Source organism: Sphaerodactylus townsendi, linkage group LG04 (genome assembly GCF_021028975.2).
Source record: "Sphaerodactylus townsendi isolate TG3544 linkage group LG04, MPM_Stown_v2.3, whole genome shotgun sequence".
Classification (NCBI taxonomy): domain Eukaryota; kingdom Metazoa; phylum Chordata; class Lepidosauria; order Squamata; family Sphaerodactylidae; genus Sphaerodactylus; species Sphaerodactylus townsendi.
In genome coordinates this window covers 4,996,986-5,019,592 of record NC_059428.1, presented here as the reverse complement: position 1 = coordinate 5,019,592, position 22,607 = coordinate 4,996,986, and the positions used below count along the sequence as shown (strand labels likewise).

General features: G+C 47.2%; 1 protein-coding gene and 1 long non-coding RNA gene across 2 annotated transcripts in view; both read left to right on the top strand.

Moving 5' to 3' along the window:
* Nucleotides 1–22,607, top strand: part of LOC125431935 (zinc finger protein 383-like) — a 190,526-nt gene that overhangs the window by 55,786 nt on the left and 112,133 nt on the right. The gene's annotated exons all lie outside the window — the stretch shown is intronic.
* On the top strand, nt 16,915–18,775 carry LOC125431938. The gene is made up of 4 exons (XR_007244365.1): nt 16,915–16,944; nt 17,514–17,619; nt 18,456–18,526; nt 18,721–18,775. It is a non-coding gene; the product is annotated as an uncharacterized LOC125431938 (long non-coding RNA).

Here is a 22,607-nt window from a genome sequence, read left to right as displayed (position 1 = left end):
CACACACTTTTAGTGATGTGATCTTCCCTGCATTTTGTCAAGTTGTGTTTCTGCAGGTTATTGTGAAATGCAGGTATTGTGTTGCTGCTTCTCTTGTTTTGAGCTCCTCATCGGTCTCTTAGATCTGCTCTGGGCCTGTAGTGAAGCAAGGCTTGTATTAGAGCTTAACGCTTTTGACTTGTTCCTGGGTTCACATGTGGGGGGTGTGTGTGTGTGTGTGCGCTGTGTGTGTGTGTGTGTGTGTGTGTGTGTGTGTGTGTGTGTGTGCCTTGCAACATATTATCAAGTGTTCTGAGAGAGACTCCTCAAAACACTCTTCTGTTACCTTCCTGACATAAGCAATAAATCCCAGGAACCCTCTGCAGCCATTGTCTGTTCAGGGGAGTTTTGACACATTTACTGCTGACCAGTTGGCCTAGAGAGAGAGAAAACCATCTTGAATCTTTGATCATATTGGTTATATAGATCCTGAATATAATTTTCAGACCTAATCTCCTGTCCCACAATCTGATAAAGAAAATGGTCACCCATTAATGATCAGTGCCTGGTGGGTGTCTTGGCTTCTTGCCCATGTGCTAACTGGACCTCTTTCTTTCTTCCAGGAGAACATGGACAGGAGATGATTGGGGGAAACAAAGGGTTTTCTGTGGAAAAAGACAAGGATGATGTTTCAGAAGGAAATGTTGAGGACAGAGACCAAATCCACTGGCAGTAGGGCAGGGTGGAAGCCATTGCAGTGACAGCAGATAAGCCCGTTCTGTCCCATGGAGGATGCTCCTGTGAAAGTCCAGTCCAAGAAGTAAGATCAACCAAAACAAGAACAAATGAATGTCTTCATGCTAACCAGAGAATCTGCTCCAGGGAAAACACAAATGAAAATCTGGCCTCTGGAAAGACCTTCAGTCAGAACTCAGCCCTTTCATCTCATCAAACTCAGTCAGGTGAGGAGGTGTATTAATCTTTAGATTGTAAACCAAGTTTTTCTGGATGCAGTATTTGAAATGGACGCTTAACATGTATATAATAATGTAGTGAAACAAGTTTCCAGTAGAGCAGTGGTTCTCAACCTGTGGGTTGGACCCCTTTGGGGGTCGAATGACCCTTTCACAGGGGTCGCCTAAGACTCTCTGCATCAGTGTTCTCCATCTGTAAAATGGATAAAATGTTAGGGGTTGGGGGTCACCAAGCAACATGAGGAACCAGATTAAAGGGTCGCAGCACTGTGGGAAGGTTGGGAGAACCACTGGTGTAAGAAGAAGAAGAGTTTGGATTTTTATCCCCCCTTTCTCTCCTGTGGTGGAGACCTAGTACGGGCTTACAATCTCCCTTGGGTTCCTCCCTCACAACAAAACACCCCTGTGAGGTAGGTGGTGGGAAGAGAGCTCTGTAGCTGTGGACTAGCTCCAAGGTCACCTTAGCTGGCATGTGGTGGAGTGGCCAGGTTAATCTGAATTCCCAGGATAAGCCTCCACAGCCTGTAGCGGCAGATGGGAATTTAAGCCCAATTCCTCCAGATTAGACATGTTACACGTAGTTTCTAAACCTCCTAATGCCACCGCTGCTCCTCTCAGGGAACTCTCTAGGGAAGATCAGGACCTCCTGGTGTAGATTCTAACAGGATTTATCTTTTTATCCAAGCAGGGGATGGCAGTGGAATGAGGGGTGATAAGTAGTGCTAAATGAAGTCCAAAAAAATGAAGATTTGGAAGGGAATGTTCTGGAATCGGGTGTGGCCCTATTAAGCAGAAAAGAAGTCATACACTGGAAAACAGGGTTAAATCCACCTCATGCCCAGGGCATGATTTCCATGAACTAATCCAAACAGCAGAGGGAGCAAAGACGTGCTTTGAATGTGGGATAGACCTTGGCAAATCAAAGCTAATATGAGATCCATCTGTAAATGCACATTGGAAAGTTAAAGACCCATCAGTCATTGGATGCTTGGAAAGAATTGTGTTCAGGGAACAGATCTACATAGCCGGGCTAAAACATAAGGAAAGAGAGAAATCTTATAGCTGTGCCATAAAGGAAGTGTAAGAGCTTCACACATAAACTAGACCTTTCTGGAAAAACTATTGTGGGACTCATTCAAGAGAAAATCCATTACTCTGCATAGAGAGTAGAAAGGCCTTCTCTGGTATAAGAAAGGGTAATGTACATCTTCCGAAGCACCGTATAAAAAGGGCACATAAATGTTTTTGGTGCAGAGCGTTCTTCAGCTGCAGATCAAAGCTCCTGGTGCACAAAATAATTCACACAAAGGAGAGACGTTTTGAATGCTCAGTGTGTGGAAAGACATTCAATTGGAGTAGCAGTCTTCAACAGCATCAAAGAACTCACACAGGGGAGAGACCTTTTGAATGCTCAGAGTGTGGAAAGAGATTCAGTCAGAATAGCACTCTTCAAAGACATCAAAGAACTCACACAAAGGACAAAGCTTTTGAATGCTCAGATTGTGGAAAGAGATTCAGTCTGAGTGGCAATCTTCAACGGCATCAAAACACTCACACGAAGGAGAGACCTTTTGAATGTTCAGAGTGTGGAAAGAGATTCAGTCGTAGTGGCAGTCTTCAAGAGCATCAAAGAACTCACACAAAGGAGAGACCTTTTGAATGCTCAGACTGTGGAAAGAGATTCAATTGCAGTAGCAATTTCCAACGGCATCAAAGAACTCACACAAAGGAGAGACCTTTTGAATGCCCAGAGTGTGGAAAGAGATTCGTTTTGAGTGGCAATCTTCAAAGACATCAAAGAACTCACACAATGGACAAAGCTTTTGAATGCTCAGAGTGTGGAAAGACATTCAATCTGAGTGGCAATCTTCAACGGCATCAAAGAACTCACACAAAGGAGAGACCTTTTGAATGTTCAGAGTGTGGAAAGAATTTCAGTCAGAGTAGCACTCTTCTAGAGCATCAAAGAACTCACACAAAGGAGAGACCTTTTGAATGCCCAGAGTGTGGAAAGAGATTCAGTCTGAGTGGCAATCTTCTACGGCATCAAAGAACTCACAGAAAGGAGAGACCTTTTGAATGTTCAGAGTGTGGAAAGAGATTCAGTCGTAGTGGCAATCTTCAACAGCATCAAAGAACTCACACAAAGGAGAGACCTTTTGAATGCTCAGAGTGTGGAAAGAGATTCAGTCACAGAAGCCATCTTCAACGGCATCAAAGAACTCACACAAACGAGAGACCTTTTGAATGTTCAGAGTGTGGAAAGAGATTCAGTCGTAGTGGCAGTCTTCAACAGGCATCAAAGAACTCCCTACACAAAGGAGAGACCTTTGAACAGCGCGCAGAGAGTGGAAAGACATTCAGTCTGAGTGGCAGTCTCTCAAAAAACATCGTAATAACCCTGCCACACAAAGCTGAGAGACCGCCTTTGAAATGTTCATTGTGTGAAAAGAGTTTCAGTCAGGCTGGTGAGTTGCTATCTCCTTCAGGAGCATCAAAGAACTCCTGGCTACTAAAGGGAGAGACCTTTGAATGCCTTCCTAGAGTGTGGAAAGAGATTCAGCTCACAGAAGCACTCTTCAGGAGCATCAAAGAACTCACATAAAGGAGAGACCTTTTGAATGCCCAGAGTGTGGAAAGAGATTCAGTCACAGAAGCACTCTTCATCACTTCATCAAAGAACCTACACAAAAAGAGAAATCTTTGAAATGCCCAGAGTAGAAAGAGATTCAGTCACAGTAGGCGCACTACGTGGCATCTAAGAACCTCACACAAAGGAGAGACCTTTGGAAATGCCTCCAGGAGTGTGGAAAGAGATTCAAGTGCAGTAGCAATCTTCAACAGCATCAAAGAACTCACAGGAAGGAGAGACCTTTTTAATGCTCAGAGTGTGGAAAGAGATTCAATTGCAGTAGCCATCTTCAACAGCATTGGAGAAGTCACGTAGAGTAGAGACCTTTGTAGTGCTGATTGTAAGGCCCCTGTCCACTCACATGAGGCACCCCAATTTGATCCCCTTCTTCTTGTCATAGTTTGGAGGGAGCCCCGTGGACAGCAGAAAGTGCTTTTGTATGCTCACTTTGTGGAGATTCACTCTGTATGGGTAGTTCACTTGTTCTTTTTGTGTTCTTCTCTGCTTCTTCACTCTGAGTTCTCTTTGTTCCTTTGTACACATCGCTGGAATGCTACATTGCGGCTGTTGATTCCTCTTTTGTCATCCTTTGCTTTGTTTCTTTTCTTTAGCAATTAGTTTTCTCACTCATATGTCAAGGTTTTTAATCTCATTTGGCTACATAAATAACCTTTCTTCAATTCAAGAATTTAGCTGATAACCACCTGCCTCTTTTTTTCTTTCTATCTTTTCCCAGCCATTCTGGGGATTATCACCTACTTAAACTTCTTCTAGAATTGAGTCTGAGCTCTAGCCTCACTCAAAGACGGGAATCAGTACTTTAAAAGTAGAATTCTTGTTTTATGGATGGCTAGCATATGAAAGCTAATATATTTAGTGTCCAAACTTGGATCCCACGCAAAGCAACATTGTGATGATATGTTCCTAGCAGAAATAGGCCATGTCAGGCCCCTCCATCCCACTACTCAGTGCAAGTGACACAATAGACATAGGGGTCTTTGTTCAGGGCCTCGGAAGTGAGGCTCTTTGGAAACATTGGAGGTGGATCTCTTTCCCAGTGCCCTCTTCCATCCTTCAGATACAGGGAGGTATTGGTTGCAATGTTTACCCCAGAACTGGAAGAATTATCTAGAATTCCTCTTAGATGCACTGTTCAAGAAGATTGACAGAGGTTATTTCGCAGAAAAAAATCAACGACAAAATTAGCAGTGGTTTTCTTAGATGACCACAAAGTGTTTGATAAGGAAAGTGGGTTATATATTTTGTAAATCTTAAATAAATGTTCATTTTTGCTCAGTCTCAGGGAGGGCAAATCTGCCGCTTGTGCATCTTTTAATTCATTTTGACCTGGACTGTTCGTGGACCCTTGGTGGAATGCTCTCCGTCTCTACTCAGTGGAGCCCTCCATCTGGGGGGGGGGGAGACCCAGAGTCCGGGTAGGATACGGTACAGTTCCCTCAAGGCCTGTAAGACAGAGCTGTTCCGGCCAGGGCAAATGGGGCAAGGGAGGCAGCTGCGGTGGTACATCGACAGGCCCCCTTCCCCTACTCCCTTCTATCTTTCATCTTCTCTTGGAGGAAGAGCCAGGGATGCCGGCAACGCCCGTGGAGCTGCGCCTCACAGCAAAAGCAAGCATGTCCCCTGAGAGGGCTGCTCAAGCCTCTGCCAGCCATAATGTGGCAGCCATTTCTACTGGGTTGGCAAGTTTCTCGCAAAAGAGTAGGAGACTTCAAAAATGGCCGCTACCGCAGAACGCTTAGTTAGCCATGAAAACACACCAGAAGTCCTGGAGCGCCCCCTGCAGCCTGCAGAGAGCTCCCACCTCACCACAAGCCCCTACAATAGTGGTGTGTAGACCCTCATGTTATTGAGCTGCTGAAGGGTTGTTAGGATGATAGGAGGGTTGTTGCCTACTGCTAGCTGTGGCCAAGCAAGGCTTCCTCAAGAAGGGGGGCGAGACACAAGTCTAAGGCTACCCTTTCTTCCCCCTGGGGGGCCAGGGCCGCAACAGCTGCTACTGGAAGGCTTCTATGGTGGAGAGCCTGGCTCGGAGGCCATCTAGTCTGTTCCCCTGCTTCTTCAAGGCATACGATCCTGGAGCTGGGACTTACTCTGGGGCTGGGACTTAGATCCTCAAGCTGGGACTTAGCAATGAGGGCATTTTTTCTAATAGTTGACCTGGGCTCTTGCCCCGCCTTCCCTCCCTTACCACCTTCCCTCCCATTCCGCTGATGGGCTTCGGATCTGAGCCATGATGAGCCTCCTCCCGCTGTGCCTTTGGGGCCAGGGGCAATCCTCCTCCTGTCCTTGGGGCCATGCGCTGGCGAGTGTCTCCCCAGGTGGAGGAGGGAGCAGAATTTGCAACTAAATCAGTGCAGCTGTGTGTGTGCAGGGGATTCCCTGGGTGTGCATGCAGAAAGGGGGCTTTTTGCTGGTTTGGGAATTCTTTCCCACCCCCATGTTTTGGAAGTGCTGGTCTGCTCCACACAGCGCCTGGCTCCCGATCCCACTCCAGGTCTTTGAGTGGGTGGGTGGGGAACCCCACCTCCTGGGCAGGCAGCCCTTCCCAGCCCTTCTTCCCAGCAAACTCCTGCTGTCATTTTCTCTGGTTCAGGAGCTTAGTTGAAGAAGAAGAAGAGTTGGATTTATATTTGTCAGCTCTGTTGAGAGACAAGTAAGAAAAATATTACTGCTAACATGTCTCACTTAATATAAATGTTAAGAATGTTAAAAATGTTATAAATGTAAAAATGTTAAGAATGTTTAAAAAAGGCTTTGAAATACTTAAGGTTTTGCAGAGTGTACAGTGGTGGGATCCAAAAATTTTAGTAACAGGTTCCCATGGTGGTGGGATTCATACTGTGGCGTAGTGCCAGTGGGGCTGGACGGGGCACGGCAGGGGTGTGGCCGGGCATTCCGGGGGCAAGGCATTCCTGGGCGGGGCTGTGGCAAGGATGCAGCTGTTACTGTCCCAGGGCAAGGGAACGAATGGTCGCAGGCGCAGGCTGCTTACGCACGCCTGGGTGCACCCTCTGCTAGACTGCTTCCCAGTTCTGCTGGGCCACTGTTGAGAGGAGGGGCTGTAACTAAGGCAAAAACTTCCAAGGGCAAAAACTGTACCCAATTAGTAACCCCTCTCGGCACACTCAAATAATTAGTAACCTACTCTTGGGAACCTGTGAGAACCTGCTGGATCCCACCTCTGAGAGTGTATGCAGCCATTTGGGTTTGTGTGTCAGCTCTGTTGAGAGACAAGTAAGAAAATTATTACTGCTAACATTTCCCACTATAATAATTATTGTTTTTATAAAACCAATTTTGTAAAATTGTTACTTTATATAAATGTTAAAAATGTTAAAAATGGTGTTAGATATTACTAGAATCTAATGTACAAATTATACTATGTTGTTTATTTATTTGTAGAAAGACCTGTGCATGGCAAATGAATGAATAATTTTTCCTGAAAGAATTGCTTCTCCTGAGGAAGACTACAGTGAAAACGTACTTATAAACCTACAAATCGTTTGGGAAGTATTTTCTATATGGAATATAATTATCCTAAAGATATGGAAAAAATGAACGATTTTTGTTCAGTAGATATTGAAGATATGGATTATATATATCTCAAAAATGAACTTTTATTGTTGAAAAAACTGGAGGAACAATCATTGGATTCAGTAACTGGACAATTATAAAATATACATAAATACATTTATTGAATATATTGATCCTCCGTCTTCAGTGTGTGACCCAACCTTTCAAACCCTTCATGGCTTTTTTGCTGGGTGGTTGTTCTGGGGCAGCCCTGCTTGTGCAAATTGGAGATCCTCTGGGACCATCCTTCTCCGGGGCCTAGTACTACTGCAGGAGATGAAACTACCATGCAGGAGGGACCTTCTCCATCCCCGCCCCCTTCTGCCTCTTTAATCCCCTTCCCCAGGAGTCCCAGAAATTGTCTCCTTCTGGAGATCAGCTGCAGCAATGCTCTGGCTGCTTGGAGCCTTGGTAGGGAATTAGATGATGCTACAAAGCAAACCCTTTGAGTCAGGTTTTCTTTTTCTGGGCTAAGTTCTGAATCATGGATACTGTTTGATACGGAGTGTGTGTGTGTGGTTTTTTACTAATGCCATTTTTAATGTGCTGGCGAATCACATGGGGGAGGGGCTGTGCCTGTCACTGTGGCTCAGGGGTAGCACATCTGCCTGGCAAGCAGAAGGACCCAAGTTTGGTCCCCTCCACCGGAGATCTGCTTCCTGTCTGAATACACTGAACTGATGCTGCTGGTCTGACTCAGTGAAATGTGTACAGTTTCCAGACAGAACGCCTCTGATGTCATCACATGTATTAGAGCAGATAGCTCTTTTTAGAAACACTTCAAGCATTATTTAACAATCTGGGACTCTGTTGTTCCCTTTTAGAGGGAGTTTTGATTACTGGATGCCATCCATTTTTTCCGAGCTGCTGTTGTTATTTGTTTTTATGATTACATATTGTATTTTAAAGTGTATTATCATCTTCTATGACTTGACTATTGCTTGTTGTAAACCGCCCTGAACCCTTAGGGGGAGGGCGGTGTATAAATTTAACTATAAATAAATAAATAAATTGTTCAGGCAAGCGAGCCCTGGTATTGCTGAACCTCGCTCCTCCTTTGACCCAAAGTATGATCTGTAATTAAAAATATATATATAATTTCTCAACATTGACAGGCCCGACGGCTGGCTCCTTTCCTCTCCCTGCTGGACTCCAGCCACCGTGTTCCATGTGGAACGGTCACCCTCCAGATTAGACTATTGCAACTCGGCTTCACGTTGGCCTTTATGCGTTGGATCCGAGGACCTCAAGTTGGTCCGAAACATGCAGCTGCTACTTACTCTCAGGCAGCGCCATCTACTATCATAGCCCATACCTGTGCTGCTTTCAGTTGCATTATTCCTGCAGGAGTTCCCGATCATCTTCAAGGTACTGGTGTTGACTCTCAAGGCTCCTACGCTAGTCTGGGACCCTAGTATCTTCGCAGGACCGTGATCACCCCACAAGTGTCCTCAGATTGGCTCCTCTCCGTTCAGTGGAGGCCAACTTATTAGTGGTCCCTGGCCCCTCAATGATGCAGCTGGCCTCCACGTGGGCCAGGGCCTTTACGGTTCTGGCCCCGGTCTGGTGGAACACCCTTCCTCCGGCTGTCCGGGCCCTCCAGTGGACCTCCAATGTCTGCAGGGCTTGTAAAACGGAGTTGTTCTGCCGGGCCTTTGGAGGGACCAGCCGCTGAAATGGGGCCCCCCCCCCCCCCCCAAGCTGGCCCTTTTATCTGGGCCTATCATCCAATGTGACTCGCCGCCCTCCTCCCCTCTCCCGGGGAGAATTTTAAAAGTGGGGTTGGTTGAACACCTCTATTATTACTATTGTTATTGTTTATCGCTGTTTTAAAGGTTTTAGTAATTTATTTATATTTATATTTAATGTTGTACACCGCCCAGAGCCCCTTGGGGATGGGGCGGTATAAAAGTCCAATCAATCAATCAATCAATCAGTCAATCAATCAATCAATCAATCAATCAATCAATAAATAAATAGTATCTTTTCAATTATGCACACTGACAGCCTGGGAGTTTGGTATTTATAAAAATTGTTTACACTCTTAGTGACTTGAAAGCTTTGGGTACAGCTCTTTTCCTTGTTAGTTCCTTTATTCTGTACCTCCCCACCTGATAGTTATAACTGATTCAGAATAAGGCAGCTTCTTATAATTGATTTATTTTAATCCATTGATATTACAATTAAATTGGTTTTCTTTTTATTCAAATCCTGTCGGATGTTTTCACTGCATTTTTATTGTGCTTATTGTAATATTAGAGAAATGAGCACTTCAAGGGAATCCACAACCCTTGGAAAAAAATGCCGTTTCCAAAACCTCAATTTAAAGGGAAAGACATGCTCTGTTTCCGTGAATTCACTCTCGCTCATCTCCTGATTCACAGAAATCAGTTTCCCTGGAGAAAATGGATGCTCTGGAGGGCCTGCTGAGGCCCCTCCCCTCCTGAAACCCCCCTACCTCCTTGTGGCTCCACCCTCATATCCCCAGGAATGGTCCACCCTGGAGCTGGCCACCAGAGCAACTGCCCATTCACACACTGCTTCTCCGCTGTGACCCCCATCTGATGGAACAGCTCACCTGATGAGGTCAGAAAGGCCGCTCTCCTGGCTTGCGTGCCCTCCAGTTTGGAGATGCAGGCGAAATGTTAGGAACAAGATCCACCAGACCACGGCCACACAGCCTGGAAAACCCACCAGAACCAGTACATATGTGTGTTTTTGTATCCCTTTGCATACCTGAAGGTGTCAGGATGAGTTACCACATTAAAATCATCAAATCCAATACTGCCTAAAACCAATAAAATATATAGCAGTAAAACCTGTTTAAAATTCATAAACCCGGTTTAAAAATTAATGTTACCAAAAGGGAGGAACCTTCTTTTCAGTCAAAGGCCGGGGAGAATAAGGGTGCCTTTGCCAATTTGCTACCACACAATACACATCCAGCTCATCCTCACACGCCTCACTCTGCCCTCCCTCACATCCAACCACCACTTACCCACTTCTTCACCCATATTCGCCACAGCTCTCTTTTAATAAAAGCAAGCTGAAGTTTGCCTTTTTCTTCTAAGAAAATCTGCGGGGTGGGGGCGAACCAACACTACTGCCTCTGCTTCTTTTGCACGTGGCCCTTTAAGAAACCCAGGGAGCTGGCCTCCTGATCTGAACGGGGCCGCTTGACCACTCTGCCTCTGCTACCTGGACTGGGATAGCCTGCTTGCCCCAGTTCTGCCTTCCCCAAGCCAGGACTGTGCGTGTCAACCAGCCTCATGGACAGCGGGATTCGCACTCTGGACAGTTCCGTGGTGGAATGGAAAGGGTTATCTTATACTAAAAAAACAAGACAGCACCATATAACGATGTGCATTGAAAAGGGAATGAGGGATTCCATTTGACCACCCCAAAAGGCTATGCTGGGGATCATTGGACCTGCATGGACATCTGGGTGGGTTGCGGACTGTGATGAGAAGGACAATTGCCACAGCGACGCGTGGCCGGGCCCCGCTAGTAACAAAGATAAAATAGGATTGATATAAAATCATCAAATCCAAACGATATAAACCTCCTATAAGACAACACAGAAACAGTTCTGCACCCCCAGGTACAGAGATAGAAAGAAATGGGGGAGGGGGCGACAGGAGGGAGGAGGGCCAGCCGGCTTTTGGGGAGGGGGGAGATGCCCCCATTGTCATAGCCGTGCCTTGCCTGCCTGCCCCCCACCTCCACCTGCAGTCGGATCCAGCCCCCTGGTCCCTGGGGCAGATTCAGGGGTCTTCCTGGGGACAGTCCCCACCCGCAAGGAGGAAGGGGCTGGCCATGGAGACCCCCTTTCTGCCTCTGGGGAGTCTGTCCTTCCGGTGTGGGGAGGGAGGGGCAAAATCTCCAATCATCCGAGGTAGCTCAAGGCTGACCTGCCCCCTCCCCAAATGCTCCCGGCCTCCTCCAGCCCCGCCCCCTCCCTGCCTCTCAGATGCTCCTTCAATCCCCAAAGCACCTTTTGCAAAGGGAGGGGGAGGGCTTTGGAGGACGTGTTCCCCCGCCCATCCGCACCAAGGAGACGAACTCCTAGAGAGACCTCCAGGGGGCGGGGCGGCCACTTCCTTCCTTCCTCATTGGAATCTGCAGGCGGCAAAACGGTCTTCCCCCCACTCCTGCAGCCCCGTCGGCAGCCCCTCCCCGGAGTGAGTCAAGGGGGAGTTGGGGGGGCTGGGTGGGGGGCGGAATTGCAGGGCTGCAGGGGAATGTGGGGAGGGGGGAAGGGGGATCAGAGGTCAGGATCCAAGAGAGCCGCCCCACATCACAGCTTGGGGAGGGGGCTGCTCCCTCCGGCGCCCCTCTTCCCCCCCTCCTCCTGTCTGCACGAGGCTTGTGGTGCGGGGTCACATGTCGCCCCTTCCCTGCATTGCGGAGGCCTGGCGAGGAATTGAGATTTGCAGGGGAGGGAGAAAGCAGTGGGGAGGGGGGGAGGAAAGGGGGGGCTGCATTGGGGAGGGAGGTTGCTTAGGGACAGACCCCCTGACAGTTGCTCTCAGAGCGAGAGGCTGGCTGCAGAGGAGGCATCTGGGTGGGCAGGGGGAGTCTGTGCCCCCCAGCACAGGGAGAGGAGTGAGCATGGGGACCCCCAGACCCTGTCTGTTCTCTGGGGCATTCAAGGAGGGGTTGACTCTTCAGGGAGACGTCCCTTCATTGCCGGGAGGGGCGGAGGGGAGGGCAGAGCCCTGAGCAAAGAGCTCCAAGGGGGCTCTCTAGGGGAGGGAAATGATACCTCTGGGGCCAAAATCCTCCCACTGAGGGTTTGAGGATGGGGTGAAATGTAGGGCCAGGATCTGCTAGGCAGGCCCCAAAGCTTGGAGAAAGGAAGTGGAGGGGGGGGGGACCGTGAATTGGGAGAAGAGCTTCCTTCCCCCTCCCCTTATCCACCCGTTCCTGGGCCAGAAGGACCCCAGGAGCCACTTGGTGCAAAACAGAGATGCCCCTAAAAAAAGAAGAGCAGCCAAAATTTCAGACCCGCAAGAAGTGGATTTTGTAGCTGCTTGAGACTGGGGAGGGGGCTGATGGGTCAAGGGTCAGGAGGGGCTGCAGATTTGGGGGGAGATTCCCCCTTCACCTCATAAGAACATAAGAAAGAGCCTGCAGGATCAGACCAGAGTCCATCTAGTCCAGCACTCTGCTACTCACAGCAGTACCCACCTGATTAGCTTTGGGAGCCCACTCCTCCTGTGCTTCACAGCCTGGCACTAGCTGGCCTCTCCTTGCAATCCACACTGTGGGATACAAAAATGCAGCTGTGTCCTTTGCTTTTTGGGAAATGGATGAGGGAGAGCCCCCCTACCCTTGCAACCGCGCTCTCATTCTCCCTGCTGAATTACTGGCTGTCTTCGTTGTGGGTTGCTTTTCTACCATGCTGCATGTGTACCAAGTAGGTGAAAATTCCCAGCCCCCACCTCCTGGAGTAGCATGCACCAGAGTTGTAGGATCTCTCCAGGCTCAGGCAGTGCTGGGTGCTGGATGGGAAGAAACAGAGTGTGCTGCCCCACTCAGTCTCGGCATTTCAGGAGAGTTCCCAGGACTGGATTCCAGAGCAAAAGACTGTGGTGACAGCCCTTTTCCTTGTGAGGTACTAGCTGCTCTATGGAAGCTGAGAGTTTTCCATTGTGCAAGGAAACATTGATAGTTGTCACATTGTGGGCTGCAATCTCCCCCTGTCGCCATGGGCCAGATAGTCCAGTTTTAGCCTTTAATCTGTATATGTGGACAAGGTACATAATTTGGTAGTAAATCTGGAACGATCCACTGAAAGAAGAGTGAAGATCCATTGTTTGGACCTCTGTTGTTGCATTGTGGAGGTGCCACTAAGCAGCAGAGTAATGATTTTTTTTTGGCTGCTGTCTGTGGGTATGGGCGTAATATTTGGTTTTATGGCACGTTTGTGGTGTCCTAGTGCAAAACCCATGAGGATCCATGCTTTGGAACCATGCTTTGTGCCATGGCAGTGCCAAAAATGGTGCATGCCTGACTTTTACAGGGCATGCTTTGGCTGTAAACATAACCTGTGATTTGATGGTGAATTTAGGGTAACCGAAAACAGAAATCATAAGGTTCTGTGTTTTGGAATTATGTTTACTCACCACTGTGGTATCATGAGGCAGTGGATTCAGGATTTTTGGGTGCTGTGGACTATGATGTAATGTAAGACTGTGGGCTGTTTGTATGTGCTTTTCTTTTCCAAAAATTATATGATTTCATGAGGATCCGTCTAAATTCATCTGGATCCCACTTTTGCCCAGTCCCCTTTTGCCCCCACCTTCAACTGAGCTGCAGCATTTCTGTAACTTTTGGGTCTAATTCCTCTCTGTAGGACTCCCAAACAGGGTGTTAGTTGGGGAGGGGCTTCCTAGGTGTACAACAGAGTTTAGGAATTGAAAGAAAAGGATTTTCCCCACCCACCCCAAACCATCCCAGCAGTGGGGCCTGAGCATGTTTCTCACCGTTCAGGAGCCATGCAAGGAGGAAACCTCCAGAGCATGATTTAAGGGTGGGGAGAGAAATGAGGAGGAGGCATGGAGACAGTGGGCACCCCCTGACCTTAACTCCCCCACCCCAATCCAGGATATTTTGAGGGCTTTTCCCCTTGGTCTCCAAATAAGGTCTGCAGATGAGTTTTTAAGGATCTGTTTCTAAAGACCTCCCCTCCCCCGCCAAAAAAACACACAACAAGGATGCAGCAGATTCCCTTACTGCCCTTGTGTCCCCCTAAGTCCATTGGGTGGGTGTTGGGGTACCCCAGCTGTAGCTGGTTAGGTAGGCACCATCTTCCCAGAATGATTGGAGGTCCTGAACTGCTGGTAGGTTCCCTCAGAAGGCCTCTGGTGTTTTGATAAAGTTGCACATTCAAGGAAACTCCTGACAAGACAGAACAGACGACACACCAAGGCAGAGCAGAGCTGCAAGTCTGTTCATCATAAAAGAACTGGTTTGACAGAAGTCAGGAAACGGGTCCAAACTGTCACGTGTACTGGTACGATAACTGTTTCAGAAGCTTCATTGCTGTTTTATTTATTTTTATTTTATTCAATTTGAAACCCAGCCCTTTCCTGGATAATGCCAGGCTCAGGGCAGCTCACAGACATTTAAATGAAACATCACATCTAAAGTTATAATTGGCTTAAAACATGAATTAGCTATTAATTATAATAAAACACAGTACATTAAGATGGTAACTTGTCAAATATCAGAGCCTAAGATCCCTCATCCCAGTGTTACATCAAACTCTGAATAACTAAGTATTGGGAAGGGGAAGGGGGGCAGTAAAAGATATATCCTGTGTCTTATTTTGTTTAAAAAAGAATAATTTTGAACTTTGTTTGCTAAGTATTGGATGACGCATCAAGGTGGAGAAGAGCCAGAAAACTATCTATCTTCGCCAGAAACTGGATGAATTCAGAAACCGGGCCAAAACTGGCAGATATTCATCATTGTTTCATATACTTCATTGCTTTTCCGTATGCTTTGTCTTATAAAAAGACATTGCTTTTCTGCATGCTTTGAAGTTAGTTTATTTTTATTTTATTTTTTTCATCCATGTAAGTATCAAAAGGTGGAATCACAAAGTGAAAGACATGAAGTCCCTCAGTTCTTTCATTAGATAAAATATTTATTTTAGTGCTGTTCATGTATTGCATTATTGTTTTCATTGTTGATATTTGAGTTACTGGGTATAGTGTTTTTAATAATTTCTATTAAAGTTTATGGTTTTATTGCTGTTCTTTTGAGCCAGGCAGAGTCATTTTGCTTTACATACGTGGGTTTAAAACATCCCAAATCCTTTTTCTCCTTTCTCCATTGATTTTGATGGGCCAACTGCTGATCTACAGGGGTCAAGTGCTATCAGTCACAGACCAGGAAAGGGATTTGGGCGTCTTAGTTGATAGTTCCATGGGAATGTCAACTCAATGCATGGCAGCTGTGAAAAAGGCAAACTCTATCCTGGGGATAATTAGGAAAGGAGTTGATAATAAAACTGCAAAGATTGTCATGCCCTTATATAAAATACAGCGACCCCTCGCGACTTGGAGTACTCCTGTGGTTCAGTTCTGGTCAGCTACATCTCAAAAAAGGATATTGAGGGAGATAGAAAAAGTGCAGAGAAGGGGTAACGGTGATGATCGAGGGGTTGGAGCACCTTCCCATGAGGGAGAGGCTGCAGCGTTTGGGACTCTTTAGTTTGGAGAGGAGACGGCTGAGGGGGGATATGATTGAAGTCTATATAATTATGCATGGGGTAGAAAATGTGGACAGAGAGAAATTTTTCTCTCTCACAATATTAAAACCAGGGGGCATTCATTGAAAATGCTGGGGGGAAGAATTAGGACTAATAAAAGGAAACATTTTTTCACGCAATGTGTGATTGGTGTTTGGAATATGCTGCCAACTCCCAGCAATCATCACATGAGGTGACTGCCCTGTGACAGGCAGAGAGGGTGGAGCCTGCTTGTGAAGCCATGCCCCCTGGCATCAGCCTGCTGCCCACCATGTATGGAAGGGACAAGTGGCACATGGGCTTGCATTACTGGGAGGGTCAGGCCACACCTGCCCATCCCTCCCCAGCTCCCTTGGTGGAGGCAGAGATGACAGAAGGCCAGATTGTCCCTCCTACACTGAATTTTGAGTGGCAGAAGCAGCATCTTTTTGCCAGGCAAGAGAGTTACAGACCCCCAGGCAGCACAACAGGAGAAACGCAAGGGCTCAGTCCCAGGAGTCCTGTGTTCGGATCACACTAATGATTTTGGCTGATGCTCCTCTAATCTAACATTTTCCATATGCAGGGTTGCCAATATCAAGGTAAGGCCTGGAAACCCCCCAGAGCTTGTGGCCTCCTCTCCCATCTTCCATCCATCCCAGCAATCCTCTTGTGCCCTCGCATCAAAGCACAAACCACACACCTAAAAGCTTTTGCCAGCAATAAGATTTGGCACTTCTTCTTAACTAACAGGAGACCCCTGTGCCTGTGGATGGAGCTATCTCCTAACTTAGTAGCCATCTGAAGCCCCTGGAACAGCCTGACCCAAATTCACATCTTTAAAGAGCCAGAGAAAGTTAAATATCCCAAAGGACCAAACAGGCATATTAAAAAAAAATTGGTATGTAGTATCACGAAATATTACAAACCACACTTTTCTTCTTATCCATCATGTGCCACAATTCTCTTTGGTTTTCCTTCTGACATGTTGATATCTGCCTCCCACCCACTGACCCCCACACTCACAGGAAGAAGCCTGTCTTCATACCCAAGTGAGTAAAGGAACCTTTTCACAGTCAGAGGCGACCCAATAGAAGAAGAGGATGGAAGAGCAGGACCTAGGAGGAGCAGGAGTTGGCAAGAGAGCAAGGAAAGACCCCTGTCTCCTCCAAGCTAGTAGTGGTGTTGAATTCTGGGAGAGAGCTGTTCCAGAGGTCTGGGATCAGGAGACCTTGAACTCAGAAGTACTTTGCCGACGCTTCCGGCAGTTCTGCTACCGTGATGCTGAGGGGCCCCGAGAGGTTTGCAGCCGGCTCCATGGGCTTTGCAAGCGCTGGCTGAAGCCAGAGAGGCACTCCAAGAAGCAGATCCTGGACCTGGTGATCCTGGAGCAGTTCCTGACCGTCCTGCCCCAGGAAATGCAGCGCTGGGTGAGAGGATGTGGGCCGGAGACCAGTTCCCAAGCGGTGGCCCTGGCCGAAGGTTTCCTCCTGAGTCAGGCAGAGGAGAAGAGGCAGGCAGAACAGGTGAGGGCTTGTCTATCTAGGTCTGTCCAATTCAAGCTACAGTATTTCACCTTCTCCTAAGGCTTCCCTGCCTGATATTTGTCCAAGTTCTAATCCTCTGGATGGCCGATTTAAGAAGGTGCATCAGCAGCCCCTTCTTCTGGGGAATTTCTTATTCCTCCAGATAGTTTAACAGTGTTGAAAGAAAACCCTACCGGGTCTACTTAAAGGAAGATGCAGTTTCTGGGAGCGGGCCAGATCCGTTCCTTGGTGTGGAGGTTGGGAGAGGTAGACCCTACTCTGGAGAACTGGGTTGAATTCTGCACTCCTACCAATAAGTGGTGGCCTCCAGTTTGGTGAACCAGGTCTGTTTGCCTGCTCCTCCACATGAAGCCTGCTCTGTGTCCTTTGATTAGTCATAGTCCTCTCCCAATCGGCTGAGCCCCACCCACCTCACAAGGTCTCTTTTGTGGGGAGAAGAAGGGAAGACGTTTGTAAGCTACTTGGACATTTCTTTAAAGTCCAGAAAAGCGGGGTATAAATTAAAACTGTTCTCCTTCTACTCCTTGTTGCCGTTTCTACTGTTTCAGAGGTTGGGCCTATCTGTGAAGATGGAAGCTGAGTTGGAAAGAGCTCCGTTGGAGGAAGGGCAGCTGGACCAGGGCCAGGAATGTGCCCAAGATGCCCTCTCACATGGTAAGGACTCATTCTGACTCGATGGCATTGGGGCACCCACTTAATTCAATGGGTAGAGAATTCTGGTCAGGACAAAAATGAAACGCTTTTTCGTCCAAATTGTGGTGCTCAGTGTTCAATAGTTGGGATTCCCATAAAACTGGATTAGAAAATGCATGTATTCAGCTCCTCACATTGATTACAGTATTCACATCTTTTTCCATTGGAGAGTCCCACGGTAGCTCAAAACAAAAAGCAGACAAATATCAGCCGAGTTCTTCGGTCTTGTGAATCAACAAAGTCTGCGTGTTCTAAGAAGAGTGGGCAAATGTGTTTTGTGCTCTTGCTTATTGGCCATTTGAGTAGGCACTGTAGGAAACAGCCCTGGATGAGGGATGCTAGACTGGGGGTGGGCAGGGCTTGAGGTGGGTGTGATGCCATGCTGATGTTGCCTGTGGCCAAAAACCCAGACGTGACATCAGTGGATCAGCAGATGCGATGGACACTCATTGAGATGACCCCCCGTTACTGCATGTACTTTATTCAAGTCTGGGGTTTTTTTAGCCTGGTGTGATAGTGACTTTCCAGATAATTTCCCTGTTTTTCTTCCACCAACCTGGATTCAAGTGCCCACCCAGTGTCAGCAGCATCTCTAGTCCCCCAAGTCTCATGGGTACCTTGTGTTTCTCTTCTGTCTCTCCCACTACTTGCCAGAAAGGCTGAGTGTTCTTGCTGAGTGTACAGAGGGCAAGGTTTCACAGACCTGGGAACCAGGGTGCAGGAAGCATGATTCACACAAGCCAATAGAATAGGGAGTGGAGGCTAATACTCTTTCTTCCCTTTTCCCTCCCTCGCAGGCAGCGAAGAAGCAGGAGTGATCTGTGCTGTTCGTAGAGGTGTGAAAACAGCTGCTGCACGTCCAGTCCAGGTATGGCAGATGAGCCAAGGGTCCCGTCTCCTTTCTCAAGGGGACTTTTCTCCTGCAGTTGGTGCTGAGGGGCCCAGGCAAGAGCCCCTGACCGCCACTCCTTTTACACCCTTAACCCTCCCAAAATGTCCTCTTCCAGCACACCATTTCGTCCTTGCATTACCTCTGAAACCTGAATCTGCCTTTTCTTTCAGTCTCTGGTTTCTTTTGAGGAGGTGGCCGTGTCTTTCACAGAGGCAGAGTGGGCACTGCTAGATCCAGACCAAAGAGCTCTTTATGAAGACGTCATGCTGGAGAACTATGGGAGCGTGGCTTCTCTGGGTAAGGAAGTTCAACAGATGCCAGACTCACACATTTCTGCCTTTGAGATTAGGCATGAATCAAAATGTTGAACAGTAATATGCTGCGTTGAGGCCTTTCGAGATTCAGCACGTGTAGGTAGAGTGACTGAAGCTTCCTGGTTTGTCCATGTCAGCTGAGTCCAGTGTTATTGCCATCACCCAATCCTCTGGGTGACTCTGGAAGAGGACACATCCTAATTTCTCAGTTGCCATACATTAGAACGTACTTGGGAGGAGACTTGAACCTCTATCGGACTTGAACTTCTAGTTAGTCCCGCTCAGTTATGGCGAACCTTTTCGAGACCGAGTGCCCAAATTGCTACCCAAAACCCACTTATTTATCGCAAAGTGCCAACACGGTAATTTAACCTGAATACTGAGGTTTCAGTTTAGAAAAAACAGTTGACTCTGTGGTGCGTTACTCTGGAGTAAGCTTGGTGAAGCAACCGTGCAACGCTTCGAGTGGGTGAATCACGACCCTAGGAGGGTTTACTCAGAAGCAAGCCCCATTGCCAGCAACCGAGCTTACTCCCAGGTAAAGGATTGTGCCCAGGCCAGCCTAGATAGGTGTGTGTGTATGTGATTTTCCACCACCACCCCACATGATGAACTCTGGGCGTGCGTGCCCACAGAGAGGGCTCTGAGTGCCACCTCTGGCACCCGTGCCATAGGTTTGCCACCACTGGTGTAGTCTCTCTGTTTACTGGGTGGTCTCTCGAAGGCTGTTTCTGCACAGCCAAGGAAGAAAGCCTGCATCGGCATTAATCATGCCGATGCAGGCTCTGGGGCCATTTGCACAAACAGCCCCATGGGATGTGCAGCTGTTGGAGCAAGCTCCGCACAGCCGCGTATTCCCCTCCCCAGCCCCAAATGCTCCTTAACTTCTGCTGGCAGCCGTTGCTCTGCTGTCGCTCTGAGGAGGCCAGGGGACACACCCCCATGGCCAGAGTGACGGCTGAAGCACCAGAGACCAGGGGGCGTGTCCCCTTCCCTCCTCAGAGTGACGGCAGAGCGACGGCTGCCAGCAGAAGGTAAGGAGGCGTTTGGGGCCGGGAAAACGCTGGCTTCCACCCGCTGCCGTTCACATGGCAGCAGATGGAAGCCGGCGTTTGCAGAAAAACTCACTCCCCGAGCGAGTTTTGAAAACACCATTTGGGCGGGAACAGAGCACCACTGCATCGATTTGGCAGTGGCGCCTGTGCGAACGGTCCCCGCCAAAATGGTGTTTTACCGGGCTGAAGCCGCTGCTTTCAGCCCGTGTGAAAACCGGCAAAGAGAGTTACGGACAGCCAGACGAAGACCTTTTAAAAAAAGAGATACAAAGAATACTTACATCACAATTGAAACTGATCCCCTTACATGCATACGTACCCCCTATGATTATATTTCTCCAAGTTCCAGCCTTCATGATGTAAGTTAAAATCAAAATGACCCTTCTGCCTCTCTGAACTAAGACAGCATGGTGCCTCTCTTCGAAGTGAGCTAAAAGGGTGTCTGACTTATGTCAAGATGGTCAGTTACCATGTTTCCCCGAAAATAAGACAGTGTCTTATATTAATTTTTGCTCCCAAAGATGCGCTATGTCTTATTTTCGGGGGATATCTTATTTTTCTGTGTTCTGTTCATCAGGCATGCTTCCAAACAAAAACTTTGCTACGTCTCACTTTCGGGGGATGCCTTATATTTCGCACTTCAGCAAAACCTCTACTACGTCTTATTTTCAGGGGATGTCTTATATTCGGGGAAATAGGGTACCTAAATTCCTGAGGGAGGGTTGTACCAAAATATTGTACCAATATCTCCAGTGTAAAAAGATTTCACCTACATACAATTTCAACGATCTCATAAGCTTCAGCTCTCCTCTGACCTCTTAACCCTGTTCCACGCTGTACCACACATTCTTTAGTGATGTGATCTTCCCTGCATTTACCAGTTGACCTAGAGAGATAAAGCCATCTTGAATCTTTGGTCATATTGGTCATATAAATCCTGTATATTCTTTAATATCAGATACAATTTTCAAGCCTAATCTCCTGTCCCACAATCTGATAAAGAAAATGGTCACCCATTAATGAGCAGTGCCTGATAGGTGTCTTGGCTTCGTGCCCATGTGCTAACTAGGACCTCTTCCTTTCTTCCAGCAGCACATGGACAGGAGATGGTTGGGGGAAACCAGGGGTTCTCTGTGGAAAAAGACCAGGATTATGTTTTTGAAGGAAAGGTTGAGGACAGAGATCGACCACCAAGACAGGAGGGAAGCCATGCAGATAAGACAGCAGATAAGCCCGTTCACTCCCACGGAGGATGCTTCTGTGAAATTCCAGTCCAAGAAATAAGATCAACCAAAACAAGAACAAATGAATGTCTTCATGCTAACCAGAGAATCTGCTCCAGGGAAAACAAAAATGAAAATCTTTCCTTTAGAAAGACCTTCAGTCAGAAATCAGCCCTTTCATCTCATCAAACTCAGGCCCCTTCCGCACACGCAAAATAATACATTTTCAAACCACTTTCACAACTGTTTGCAAGTGGATTTTGCTATTCCGCACAGCTTCAAAGAGCACTGAAAGCAGTTTGAAAGTGCATTATTCTGCATGTGCGGAATGAGCCTTTGTCAGGTGAGGGGGTGTATAAATCTTTAGATTGTAAGCCAAGCTTTTCTGATACAGCAGGCTTGAATGACTTTTTCATGTGTATAATAATGTAGTGAAACTTGTTTGTGTAGAGGGAACTTCTAGGGAAGATCAGACTTCCTTGTGTGGATTCTAATAGGATTTCTCTTTTTATCCTAGCAGGGGATGAGCAGTGGAATGAGGGTGATGGGACAGTGCTAAGTAAAGTCCAGAACAAAGATTTGGAAGGAATCTTCAGGAATCGAGGTGGACCTAATAAGCAGAAAGGAAGTCACATGACTGAGAACCGGGATAAACCAGTTTCATGCCAAGGGCAGGATTTCAAGGAACTAATCCAAACAGCAGAGGAAGCACAGAAGTGCTTGGAATGTGGGATGACCTTTACAGATCAAAGCCAATATGAGATCCATGTGCAAATGCACAGTGCAAAGAAGATCCATCAGTGCTTGGTGTTTGGAAAGAATAATGTTCGCAGAACAGAACTATCCAGCCATCAAAGAACATATAAAAAAGAGAAACCTCATAGCTACACAGACTGTGGCAAGAGCTTCTTACGAAAATCAGATCTTTCCCAAAACCATTGTGGGACTCATTTAAGAGAGAATCCATTGCTTTGCATAGACAATAGAAAGGCCTTCTCTGATATAAGAAAGGGCAATGTGCATCTTCCAAACCACCATATAATAACGGCACATAAATGTTTTTGGTGCAGAAAGTTCTTCAGCTGCAGATCAAAGCTCCTAGTGCACAAAAGAACTCACACAAAGGAGAGACCTTTTCAGTGCACACAGTGTGGAAAGCGATTCAGTCAGCGTTGCAATCTTCAACGGCATCAAAGAACTCACACAAATGAGAGACCTTTTGAATGCTCAGAGTGTGGAAAGAGATTCAGTCAGCATGGTCATTTTCAACAGCATCAAAGAACTCACACAAATGAGAGACCTTTTGAATGCTCAGAGTGTGGAAAGAGATTCAATCAGCATGTTCATTTTCAACTGCATCAAAGAAATCACACACAAGAGAGACCTTTTGAATGCTCAGAGTGTGGAAAGAGATTCATTTGTAGTAGCACTCTTCAACGGCATCAAATAACTCACACGCAGGAGA